Source organism: Pecten maximus, chromosome 1, assembly GCF_902652985.1.
Source record: "Pecten maximus chromosome 1, xPecMax1.1, whole genome shotgun sequence".
Classification (NCBI taxonomy): Eukaryota; Metazoa; Mollusca; class Bivalvia; order Pectinida; family Pectinidae; genus Pecten; species Pecten maximus.
In genome coordinates this window covers 2509191-2522041 of record NC_047015.1, presented here as the reverse complement: position 1 = coordinate 2522041, position 12851 = coordinate 2509191, and positions in this window count along the sequence as shown.

Sequence of the window (12851 nt, the reverse complement as noted above, 5' to 3'; positions counted from 1 at the left end):
AATTTTACACCACCTAACCATCCTACATATCATTTAATTGTAAATTCATGACTGAAGACTGGTTATTGCACTCGAAAACACTTAAGTAACAAATAATATACTAATATATAGGATACCTTCTTAAAATATATCATACAGTTTCAATATTTGATAAACATAGCATTTAACACAATATCAGATTGAAAGCTCATGAAAGGCTTGATATGTTTTCGGGGTATTTTATAAGATATCTAAGACGTTCATGAGAAGATAGCTCCTAGGTAAAATTTCAATGTGTGCTGCCTACTCACGACATTTACCTATACGACGTGGCAACACTGTGATTATATAAGAGTTAGCCACTGTTCTTATTGTAGACCTAAGTATCGCGATGTTAGCTATTCAAAGGGTCACATAGGCTGTCGGTCAGTATCCCGAACTTTATGTCAAACCTCATACCAAACATAGGGGTATATAAAGCTGACAGTGCAAGTTAAAAAGCATCCAATTGAGATTAAAAAAAAATAATACATGTACAGATTTCCAAAAATCGTTTCCGAGACATCCCCCAATTATGGTTGTGTCGTATCTAAGGACGGGCAGACATTTTTGTTTTTTGTAATGCGTAGATACGAGCCGCTATAAAAGCCCGTGCGTTCATTGAGACAAGTATCAGTCTATCGATACACGCGCATAGCGACACACCTCTCCATTATACATAGTATACGTTCTCAATACAAACGCAAATGAGTTTTTGTTCACATTACGGAACTTGAATATGGAATTTGAAGAGGTTACTTTATATATATACATATATATTTTATTTTACAATAAAAGAAAGGAAAAGAAAGTATTGACAACACAAACTATTTGGGCCCCAACAAAACATGTACCTAATGAAATTATAAACAGAGTAAATATGAGTAAATTCCTACCCGAGTCTTTCCAGTGGGATATGCAGCAAGAACAACTTTACAACTGTTACATCATTATATCCATAGTTTCCATCGAAATATTTTCCGTGTCTTCGTACAAATGTATTATTTGTGCACGTGCCATAACGCAATCAAAACGTGATAAAACCGCACAACAGCCCTAGTGTAGTGTAGACAATAGGAAAACATCCGAGGAGTGCTAGTTTAGGATACGAGTAAAAATCGGAACTCCTCGGACTGTTTACTTGTTATGAAAATGGCTGCACCCACGAAAAACACGTGAGAAGATGGATAGAGTATTTGGGATTAATTCGTTATGCATTTCAAGCATTTATTTGGAGACTTTATTTTCAACAAGATTTGAAAGATAATTGAGAGACACTGACCATCTTTCTGCTCAAGTTACAGGTAAGTGCTTCTGTTTGGTGTCGTTCGCGAATACAGTTGTAGGTCACGTGGTGTACAGATATAGTGTAGAAGATACAGGTGTGTCACCGTGAACACCTGAGGTTAGAGTGAATGCGAGTGTGACGAAGCACGATCTTTTTATAGCAGCGGCGGCTTGGTTGTATCCACGCATAACAAAAAAGAAAAATGTCTGCCCGTCCTTAGATACGACACTACCATAACTGGGGATTGTCTCGGAAACGATTTTAGGAAATCTGTACAGGTATTTTTTTTTTTTTAAATTTCAATTGGATGCTTTTTAACTTGCACTGTCAGCTTTAACTTTAATATTCGGATGACTCAAAGATTTGAAGACTTTAATTCTTCTATAGTGAGACATTTGGTGAGGATATGGTTATAATCGTTCATGTCGCTAAAAGATATGATAAATGTAATAAAATCATAATAGTGCTAAACTTACCTTGGATATAAGGCGTCTCGGCCCCATCTTGGACAGAACTTGTATATTTTCCGACAGCTTTGGATAAGCGTTGCACATACCTTCATCTTTAAGCATTCAATTAACTAGCTTACTGTGCCACTTTACCTCAGCATATACCTCGTGGTTCTTGTATTTTTCCCAGCATGCCCAGGTAGATAAAACGAAGTGTCATGTTAAGAGTCATAACCGATTATTTCAAATAGGACGTCCGCCCCTCCACATAAAGATTCAATCTAGTTTTTGTCGATTTTTTATAGTGTATTGAGCTGGTCTAAAGACAGCAAATTATACTTGGAATTATAATTATCTCAAGACCAGTCAGTTTCTTTATATATTCCAATATGCTGGGATTATGTGACTAGAACTTCATATCAATAGAATTGGTACATATGCTGTCTTGTATGCTGTGAAAGGATGGACATTGCCCCGTAACCTAAGTATATAGGTCACAAAAGGTCGACGATCAAATGTTCACTGTGGATTGATTTGCATTTGCACATCATCACTGTCATGCCCCGTTAGGGAATGGTATTTTCAAGATAACGAGCCACCCTGTTCACAGAAGAGAGTTGTGTACTTTAAGCTACACAATCACTTATTTGAAAGAACAATCTGAGGCAAGTACGAACTCTAGCTCAGAAATAGTTAAAATTATCATTACAACATTTATCGAACTTCTACATTATACATGAACAACTGTGAATAGTTACACTCTAGCATAAAATCGTGGTTCGCCGTGAATTTTTGCTCTTATTTAATCAGCAAAACAGCCCAATGTTTATCTTTATTGTCAGAAAGAATCCCTAATGACATCTGTTTTAAAGCAATTTGCTGTTTACGTCTAAAGCCTTATAATATTTACAAGGAAATGATTTTGTTAATGTTTCGGATTGGTCTCCAAAAAATCCAGCCAAAAATTGCACGGATTGGTCCAAAATAATGACCTTAATGGAAATTCCTTCTTTGTTCAGAATATGAGTGGACATATTGAAATGAAAATAATGTCAAAATATAACAGTTGAGTTAGGAGTCGCCCCCCATTAATCTGCACGTATATAGTTGGGGTACACAATCTCGCACACTGTCGGTATGTATTTAGATAGATTTCTATCATATTCATTTCAAATCCATAAAGAATACTTTCCATTCTTAGTTGTACAAATTTTAAATATTTGTTGGCATAAAAGTGTGTAATCGGATGTGCGCAAGCGTATCACTGCGCAGGGGAGCTGTTGTTAATTTGTATTAATGTCTTGGTTTGAGGACGGCCGATAGCGTAATTTCGTACAACCATCTAACTTCCTTAAATTATTTTCCAAAAGTTCAGGTAATAATAATTAACAGGTAAACATTTCAGATTTTTGAGAATTTTGACTGCGAAATTCACCCATTTTCAAAATTGCTACCCTGGAGAAAATTTGAGCTGAAGGACCCAACTTTTGTTTTTGGATAAGGTGTTATATGAGACCCTAAACGTTTGTTATAAACCTTAATTGTCATATTGAATTCAAGAATTTCAATGAAATACTCCAAAACGTTAACACTAAAGTCTATGGAAAAACCATTGGTTGGTTGGTCGCTATATTTATCGGTTAGAATATTTTCCCAACATTTCGTAGACAAACATCATCCTTAAATATTGGTATGCCCGATCCCACGCTTGACGGACTGCAGTCTGGCATTATTCTCCGTATAAACAAAAATGCTCAGCCCTCGGCCTCTTGTTATCAAGGAGTGTTTCTGACAATAAAAATAGACGTTCGGTTGCTTTTGTCATTTGATATGAGTGAAGACTGATGACAAATCACGCTTCGATTTCCAAGTTTTACAGCTCGCCCAACTTTGCGAACGATTTACCGTTGTGCGTAAAAGAAACCGCCCCTGCTAAATGTATTTGTCTCAGTCTGATTGTTCCTAAAAATAAGTGATCTTAAAATGCACTACTAACTTCTGAGAGCATGATAGCCCGCCATCTTGAAAATACCATTCCCTAATAAGTACACGACAGTGATTTCAAGAAAACCATGATGCTCCCCATCAATACGTCGGCAAACAATGTTTATGTTTACCTACTTACTGAAACAAAACACTTAATTAAGTGAAATACAACTTCATTGCAAATTATATTCTTTATTCTGGTCTCTATGGATAGAAAATGAAAAATAATCCTCTTGGGTGATACATACTCTTCGGGCCTCTTGTTGTGAATTAACAATTCAAGGGAAGTAAATCCCATATTTACAAATTCTTGTACTATCAGGCGCGGTACCAAGGTATAGGCATAGGCCATATCTATCAATGCTATTTACGTGGTAGTGTGAAATTTGAATTATGAATTATTCCATGTTTTAAGGGATGTTGTAATAAATCTATAATATTGTATTTATTTGCTCGATTTGTAATCTAACTGCTGAATGAAGTTTTTATAAGTTATTATAGTGTACAGTGTAAAACGTATTCACCTGATTGTAGTATGAACCTATCAGGTACATAAGAAATGATTGGATACCATCTAGAGCGGGATGTAGGCCTTTGTTTTCTTTTTCTTTTTTATATTTAGTTCGTATAGCTTAGGCCAGCTACGGGAGATGTGGGGCCGCGGTGGCCGAGTGGTTAAGGTGTCCCGACACTTTATCACTAGCCCTCCACCTCAGGGTTGCGAGTTCGAAACCTACGTGGGGCAGTTGCCAGGTACTGACTGTAGGCCGGTGGTTTTTCTCCGGGTACTCCGGCTTTCCTCCACCTCTTAACCTAGCACGTCCTTAAATGACCCTGGCTGTTAATAGGACGTTAAACAAAAACAAACAAACAAACTACGGGATATGTTAATCTGAACAAGCGAGATAGAAGATATTAGAGCATTATCAATTTATTTTCATGAGTATATTTTGATTATTTTTGGTAATTGCAAGCAATATACTATTTAGTATTATTTTTATCATATAAATCATAAATATGGAATCAAGGTGTTTAAGGTTTGTGCTCTTCCTAACGGTAATTATTAGTATATGTTACGAGATAAGTGAATGTTTCAGTCTTGGAATATGAGGTTAGAGTCAGACAGGTTAATTTCATCCAATTAACTTGTAATGGAAGTGGATTTTGAGAATTTTCCTTCTTTTCGTTTTCCTTTCAAAGTACATTATTAAATCTACAAGAACAATGTAGATTCCATTTGTTCCGTAATCGCGGATTAATAAAACAGAAAAGTGGCCATTTTGAATTTTATATCTATATTTCTTATCAAGTATTAAATCAACCTATCTCAAAGCTCACATGTATATCTCCTCTTAACCCTAGATGTGCATAGTGGGTTCGCGTCCCAATGTAATGAACCATCTTATCAGTATGTTCCTATGTAATGAACCATCTTATCAGTGTGTTCCAATGTAATGAACCATCTTATCAGTGTGTTCCAATGTAATGAACCATCTTATCAGTGTGTTCCAATGTAATGAACCATCTTATAATTGTGTTCCAATATAATGAACCATCTTATCAGTATGTTCCAATGTAATGAACCATCTTATAATTGTGTTCCAATGTAATGAACCATCTTATCAGTGTGTTCCAATGTAATGAACTATCTTATCAGTGTGCTCCAATGTAATGAACCATCTTATCAGTATGTTCCAATGTAATGAACCATCTTATCAGTGTGTTCCAATGTAATGAACCATCTTATCAGTGTGTTCCAATGTAATGAACCATCTTATCAGTGTGTTCCAATGTAATGAACCATCTTATCAGTGTGTTCCAATGTAATGAACCATCTTATCAGTGTGTTCCAATGTAATGAACCATCTGATCAGTATGTTCCAATGTAATGAACCATCTTATCAGTATGTTCCAATGTAATGAACCATCTTATCAGTATGTTCCAATGTAATGAACCATCTTACCAGTGTGTTCCAATGTAATGAACCATCTTATCAGTGTGTTCCAATGTAATGAACCATCTTATCAGTGTGTTCCAATGTAATGAACCATCTTATCGGTGTGCTCCAATGTAATGAACCATCTTATCAGTGTGTTCCAATGTAATGAACCATCTTATCAGTGTGTTCCAATGTAATGAACGATCTTATAATTGTGTTCCAATGTAATGAACCATCTTATCAGGCAGACAGACAGACAGACAGATTCTTTATTTCCTCAATTTTGAGATTACCTGTCTTTTATCAGTGAACTAATTAACATGAATAAAGTAGAGAAAACGTGATATATATAAACATGATACATTGCTACATTATAAGCGTTGCAGATTATTTACATAATTCAGTGTCACTGGTATCTCAAACACAGAAATGTATGTCTCAAGAAAAGTGCTAACTTCAAATAGCATCTGTTCTACGCAGTGCGCAACTCCAGTGATGCAGTTCTCCCACTCACTATCGTCTATATCCATCACCATTCTACTTCCTAACAGAAACAAGTACTGCTCATCTTCTTCTAGCGAATCAAATTTAACGCAATCACTAACTTTCAGTGTGTTAACAACATGCTCCAATAGCACATCTCTACTGCTGAATAGATATGGACATTGCACAAGAAAATGCTTTGCTATGTTGTCTGTTTCTTTTCGACAAAATTTACAAGTTACTCTTTCGGCTTCTGTCCTATACGATAATTTTATTAATTCCGCTATTGTCCACGTTAGGTTTGGATACTTCAAGCTCAATTCCCAAAGAGGATTTGGGCCAATGTGTGGGTGTATACTAGTATAGCACTTCAGTAGATAATGGTTCTCACTTTTATAGCACCACTCATTGAAATAAAACTGTTCGGTAACGTTTTTAACAAAGAGTTTCCACTGTCTTGAGTTGCATGTCAAAGATGAAAGAACGAATTCAAGGAAGAATGAGTGTATTCCAAATCGTATCATGGTGTCTGATATGTCCCGAATAAAACTGGTTCTACAAAAAGGGTTCTTTCCAAATATAAAGTTACACACCCGGATAAGGAATAAAGTTTTCCAAACGAAATCAGTGCTAGCATTGCACACCTTATTCCAAAAGAATAATTTGCGTTTCTCGACTTCGCACCAAACATCGGGAAGTCCAAGCGCTCTTGTTGTTATTGCAGAAGATGAAGTTTTTTCGAAACCCTGACACCTTCTAGCTGCATACCTCTGTGTTCGCTCGAGCTCTTTGCTAGATGATTTAGTTGGATCTGCCCATAGCTCACATCCATACAATATAGTTGGAAGGACAACTGATTTGATGATCCGTACACTTTTTAAAGGATTCATTCCGTTTTGATGTATGCCGACACTAATAAGACTATTAACAGCTTTACGACCTTTCTTGCACGAACTCGCGATTTGCAAATCGGGTTTAAGGTTATGGCATAAAATTATTCCTGCGTACACTTTTGACGTTACCCATCCAATTGCGGTATTTCCTAAGGAACACGATGTCGTAGGCTCACTTTGCGGTCGTTTCCGGTTTGAAAACTGCATAAGTGACGACTTTGTTGAATTATAATTAAGTCTCCATAGCTTTGCATAGTCATGAACAATGTCTAGTTGCATCTGTAGACTTCTTATCGACGCAGCTAGAAGTAATGTGTCATCTGCTAGGAAGACACACGGAATATGGGCACTTTGCACATGTAACCCAAGGCCTGAATCTTCCAATATAACCGCCAAATCGTCAATCATAACCAGTAAGAGCCAAGCAGAGAGCGTGCGTCCTTGACCGGCCCCTTGCTCTATAGGGTACGCATCGCTCGTTTCCCCATCATAAAGAACGCACTCAGTCACATCAGCAAACGAATTATGCAGAATCCGCCAGAATTTACCGTTTATGCCTAATCGATATACCTTCACGAGTAATCCATTTATCCAAACACTGTTGAATGCTTTTGCGTTGTCCAGAAACGCGGCGAAAACTTTTGAATTGCGCTCCAAAAAATGGCAGATTGATTCTTTTACAGTAAATGCAGCGGTGATACTGCCACATTGAGGTCTAAATCCCTGTTGTAGCTTGTGTGGGAATCCAACTTTTAAACAGTATTTTGAAATTCGCTGATACATGATTTTTTCAAATATTTTTTGCAGTACAGGAGTCAACGTAATGTCTCTGTAATTGTGCATGTCCAGACGATCTTTCTTTCCAACTTTGAATAGTGTAATGACGATTCCCTTCTTAAAGTGTTTAGGATAATCCTCCAGATCAATAATAATGTTAAACAAAATGACTAGGACTTTCTTCAGCACAGTTCCTCCATAACGAATATGTTCCACAATAATGTTATCATGACCACCTGCTTTCCCATTTTTCATATCGCCAATTGCTTTTGTTAATTCATCAAACCGAATGTTTTTCTTGCATATAGTGTTCTGGTTATTAAAACTGTGTTCATTTACATTTGTCCGATGTTACGCTGTACTTCCTCTTTGAAATCAGCATCAAAATGTGGTTGCGTACCCGGTTTCGCCAGGTTTTTATAATGTTCAGCCCATGCTTTCCTGTTAGAATCCGAATCGCGACTGATCTCATTTTCGATACGCAGTTCATTTGACGCAAATTTGTGGCATTTCTTTTTCCTGACCGCCTTGTAGAATGTTCCAATATCTATTTCGGCTGCCTCTTGTAGTTCCTCCATCTGTTTTTCCTCATATGTTTTCCGCGCTTCGTCCAATGATTTTCTAAATTCGCGCTTTGACTCTTTATATACTTTGTACGATTCATAGTTATGTCCTCTTGGACGTCCTTCTTTCAACCAATTTGCACGACGTTGCCGCATAGCATTATGTAATTCCTTAACATGCCCGTAATTCCAATAAGGTTTAAGAAATGGGCGGTATCTTTTTATTGGTAGGTTTGCGTTAGCAGCCTCCCGTATCGTAGCTACAATATACTTAACAATGCTTTCCAGCTGATCAAAATTGATACTGGAATCACGAAGATTTAGCAGATGTCTCAATCTCTCGTCTAACTGTGCCACATATTTAGTTTTCTCTTCAAATGTAGCCCTTTTCCAGTTAACTGTCCGAGGGGCGTTTGTATGAGTTCTAGTAACACATAATTCCGCTTCATAATCAATGGTAACAGGTAGGTGGTCGGATACGTTGAGGAAGTGATCATCATGTGTTTCACAAGATGCCACCAAGTCACACTTACTGCTTTCAACCAAAATATGGTCAATAAGAGAATGGTGTTCCCCGTCGTATGATACAAACGTAAAGTCACATCCTAAAGACCAGTCTTGTGAGTTCGCAGATAAAAGTTGTTTCTCATGGATGAAGTTTTCAAGTATTAATCCCCTTTCATTGGCACGCTCATGATTTTTTTCGCCGAATTTCTTTGAAATATGCGCGTTCAAATCTCCAAGTATGATAATTTGCCCTTGTTCACTATAACGATCAAACAAATCAGACACGCATTCAAGAGCTTCCTGATATTCATACAATGGGCGGTTCGTAGAAGGTAAAAGGGCTCCAATGACATACAGGAATGATTTATCATGTAGCTGTACAGCTACTACTATCACGCGATCACTACCTTCACTAAGAAGTGAAGTTACTTTTAGATGATTCCTCCACAGAACTGCTATACCTCCACAACCACGAAAATGCGATCTTTGTTCAATATCAATTGGTATGCGATTATCAGATCTTCCAAACGACCTGAAGTTACTGTCAATACTTTCCAAGAAATTTAATTGTTCAGGAGGCAACCAGTGTTCGGTAACAACGGCTATGTCTACATTTCGAAGAATTTCGGACAAGAGAGGTGTCCCATACATCACACCTCTTGTATTCCATGTAAGTAGCTTCACAAGCAAAAAGGAACATATCGAATATAGCAGTTGTACGTATCCTGTATTTACATCCATCAATATTTTTGTTGTTCGAATCTATTCTTACGATCTTCCCACTCACGGATGAGTACATTTTCAGGCCAAAAGTTGGGATCTGTCGCTGACGCATAGTCTTGTTCAAGAATATTCAGTTTCGCCGTGTACGTGGGGTGTTCTATGTCGTTCCAATATTTCAGAATACGCATGAATGTTACTTTGACACCTCTGTTTGCAGCGTAGGAAACAACCGAATTGATTACATCCTCCTCTGGTGCATCTGCTGTAATTCGCGACATGATCATTCTTTTTATTCTAGGTTTACGTTTCACGCCACGAAATTCATATTGCGATTGTTTTCTTTCAATTCCAAGTTGTTGTTGCGTATTATAACCATGAAAAGACACATGTCGCGAGTCTTTACGAGTTCCTCTTGGTGTAGAGTCTCTAACGGTAACTGACAAGACACCAGTTGCGGCGTTTCCTGCACACACATACCCATCTTTATATTCCTCGTCAGTATTCGCCGAATGATCAAAATCATTGTATTTAGGAGATTTGGTTTGATCACTGAGTCCATTTCCATTTGGCGTAATATCCCCAGCTCTATTGCACTGTTGTCCACTGCTATTCTGTCTTGGTGTGTCTAGTGACCGAGGTACGCGCGTGACATCTGCATATGATACAGTTGTAGTTGGAACTGACTGTACAACGGCAGGTGTGTTAACGACGTTTTGCTTCATGTGTTCTAATCGTGTTTCCAGAGCTTTGATTGTTTTGTCCTTTGCTGTTACACTTTCGCGAAGATCTTTCACTTCTAACCGTAGTTCGCGAATTTCTTCCGTGTACCCCTTTGTAATGACATTCAATTGACCTAATATTTCTTCTCGCATTCCAACAATTAATATTAATAAATCTGCGTTTACACCTTCCAGTTCACTTCCTTTCGTCTGTTCTCTCCCTTTTTCCATTTTGCTGAACACTGCCCGTGTATTATGATATCTAGGGTTACAGCCAATTTCTTTTGGGGCTGTCTCATTAAAGGACTCATTAATTGCATCGTTGCCGTTGTTCGTAAGCGTCGTGTCAAAGGAGGAAAGAGACCGGTCCTTGTAAGACATGACATTACGTATATCGGACAAACCCATATTGCCGTCAATATAGTGAAATAGTATATAAATATCATCCACAAATTTATCAATTGCTGTAGTATTTCCCACGTTTCTTCTTCTAACAAGTTCACCACGAGGTGTCTCGGGTCGATTGACTATGGCGATATCGTACAGCGATTGTCGTATACATGCTAGGTCTTCGGGTTTGCTTTTGTATATTGATTTAACTTTTTCTTTAAATGCGTTTCTATCAAGTCCTCCCGCGATTTCATTTAGAAGAACGAAAACGCCTTTGTCTATTTGTGATGACGTCATGCTAATCTCTTCTTCGATAAAGTCACCGTTTTCATCAGATTCTCGTGATGGACTGTCTGAAGACATATTGAGAAGGCGTTTGCTGGTAATTCAATGCTTGAAGTGCACATTAGTCTGTTCCTGTTTGATGCGTTACTGTTTGTTCCGCGTGTACCACAATTGCAGTCATTTGAAATGATCATTAAAACGCGATACGAAGCTGTAGATGAATGTGCTTATGAAATTATAATAAACACATATATTACACGTAAAGAATTCAGTTCAAATGTTACTTTACAAATACAGCACTATCTGGCAATGAGACGTTGGTCAAATATAACACAGTCTATTGCAAGTTTCGGGGTAGCGTTTGTTCCCCGTGAGCGACTCAAGCCGTCTATTGAACTAGACGCAATAGAGCGTGACGAATTGTTGAACGTGCGTCGATGAGTTCGATATCACAGGTAAATCTCGGGTATATGTGTGTATATATATAATATATCACAATAGCAATCTAAATAACTGTCAATTTCTATCTTAATGCTTTACGAACATCACCTTTCCAAAGCCTCTTCAGTCCATGACTGTATCATCACCAACTATGCCAATTCAAACATTGTCCAAAATACCACAAACGATCACATTTTGGAGATTTTCACGTAGCTCTGAGAACACAGCCTATCTCCATGATACACCGAATACCGAGTGGTTAAGGTGTCCCGACACTTTATCACTAGCCCTCCACCTCTGGGTTGCGAGTTCGAAACCTACGTGGGGCAGTTGCCAGGTACTGACTGTAGGCCGGTGGTTTTTCTCCGGGTACTCCGGCTTTCCTCCACCTCTTAACCTGGCACGTCCTTAAATGACCCTGGTTGTTAATAGGATGTTAAACAAAAACAAACAAACTATGGGATATGTTAATCTGAACAAGCGAGATAGAAGATTATTAGAGCATTATCAATTTATTTTCATGAGTATATTTTGATTATTTTTGGTAATTGCAAGCAATATACTATTTAGTATTATTTTTATCATATAAATCATCAATATGGAATCAAGGTGTTTAAGGTTTGTGCTCTTCCTAACGGTAATTATTAGTATATGTTACGAGATAAGTGAATGTTTCAGTCTTGGAATATGAGGTTAGAGTCAGACAGGCTAATTTCATGCAATTAACTTGTAATGGAACTGGATTTTGAGAATTTTCCTTCTTTTCGTTTTCCTTTCAAAGTACATTATTAAATCTACAAGAACAATGTAGATTCCATTTGTTCCGTAATCGCGGATTAATAAAACAGAAAAGTGGCCATTTTGAATTTTATATCTATATTTCTTATCAAGTATTAAATCAACCTATCTCAAAGCTCACGTGAAGATCTCCTCTTAACCCTAGATGTGCATAGTCGGTTCGCGTCCCAATGTAATGAACCATCTTATCAGTATGTTCCAATGTAATGAACCATCTTATCAGTGTGTTCCAATGTAATGAACCATCTTATAATTGTGTTCCAATGTAATGAGCCATCTTATCCGTGTGTTCCAATGTAATGAACCATCTTATAATTGTGTTCCAATGTAATGAACCATCTTACCAGTGTGTTCCAATGTAATGAACCATCTTATCAGTGTGTTCCAATGTAATGAACCATCTTATCAGTATGTTCCAATGTAATGAACCATCTTATCAGCGTGTTCCAATGTAATGAACCATCTTATCAGTGTGTTCCAATGTAATGAACCATCTTATCAGTGTGTTCCAAAGTAATGACCCATCTTATAATTGTGTTCCAATGTAATGCACCATATTATCAGTGTGTTCCAATGTAATGAACCATCTTA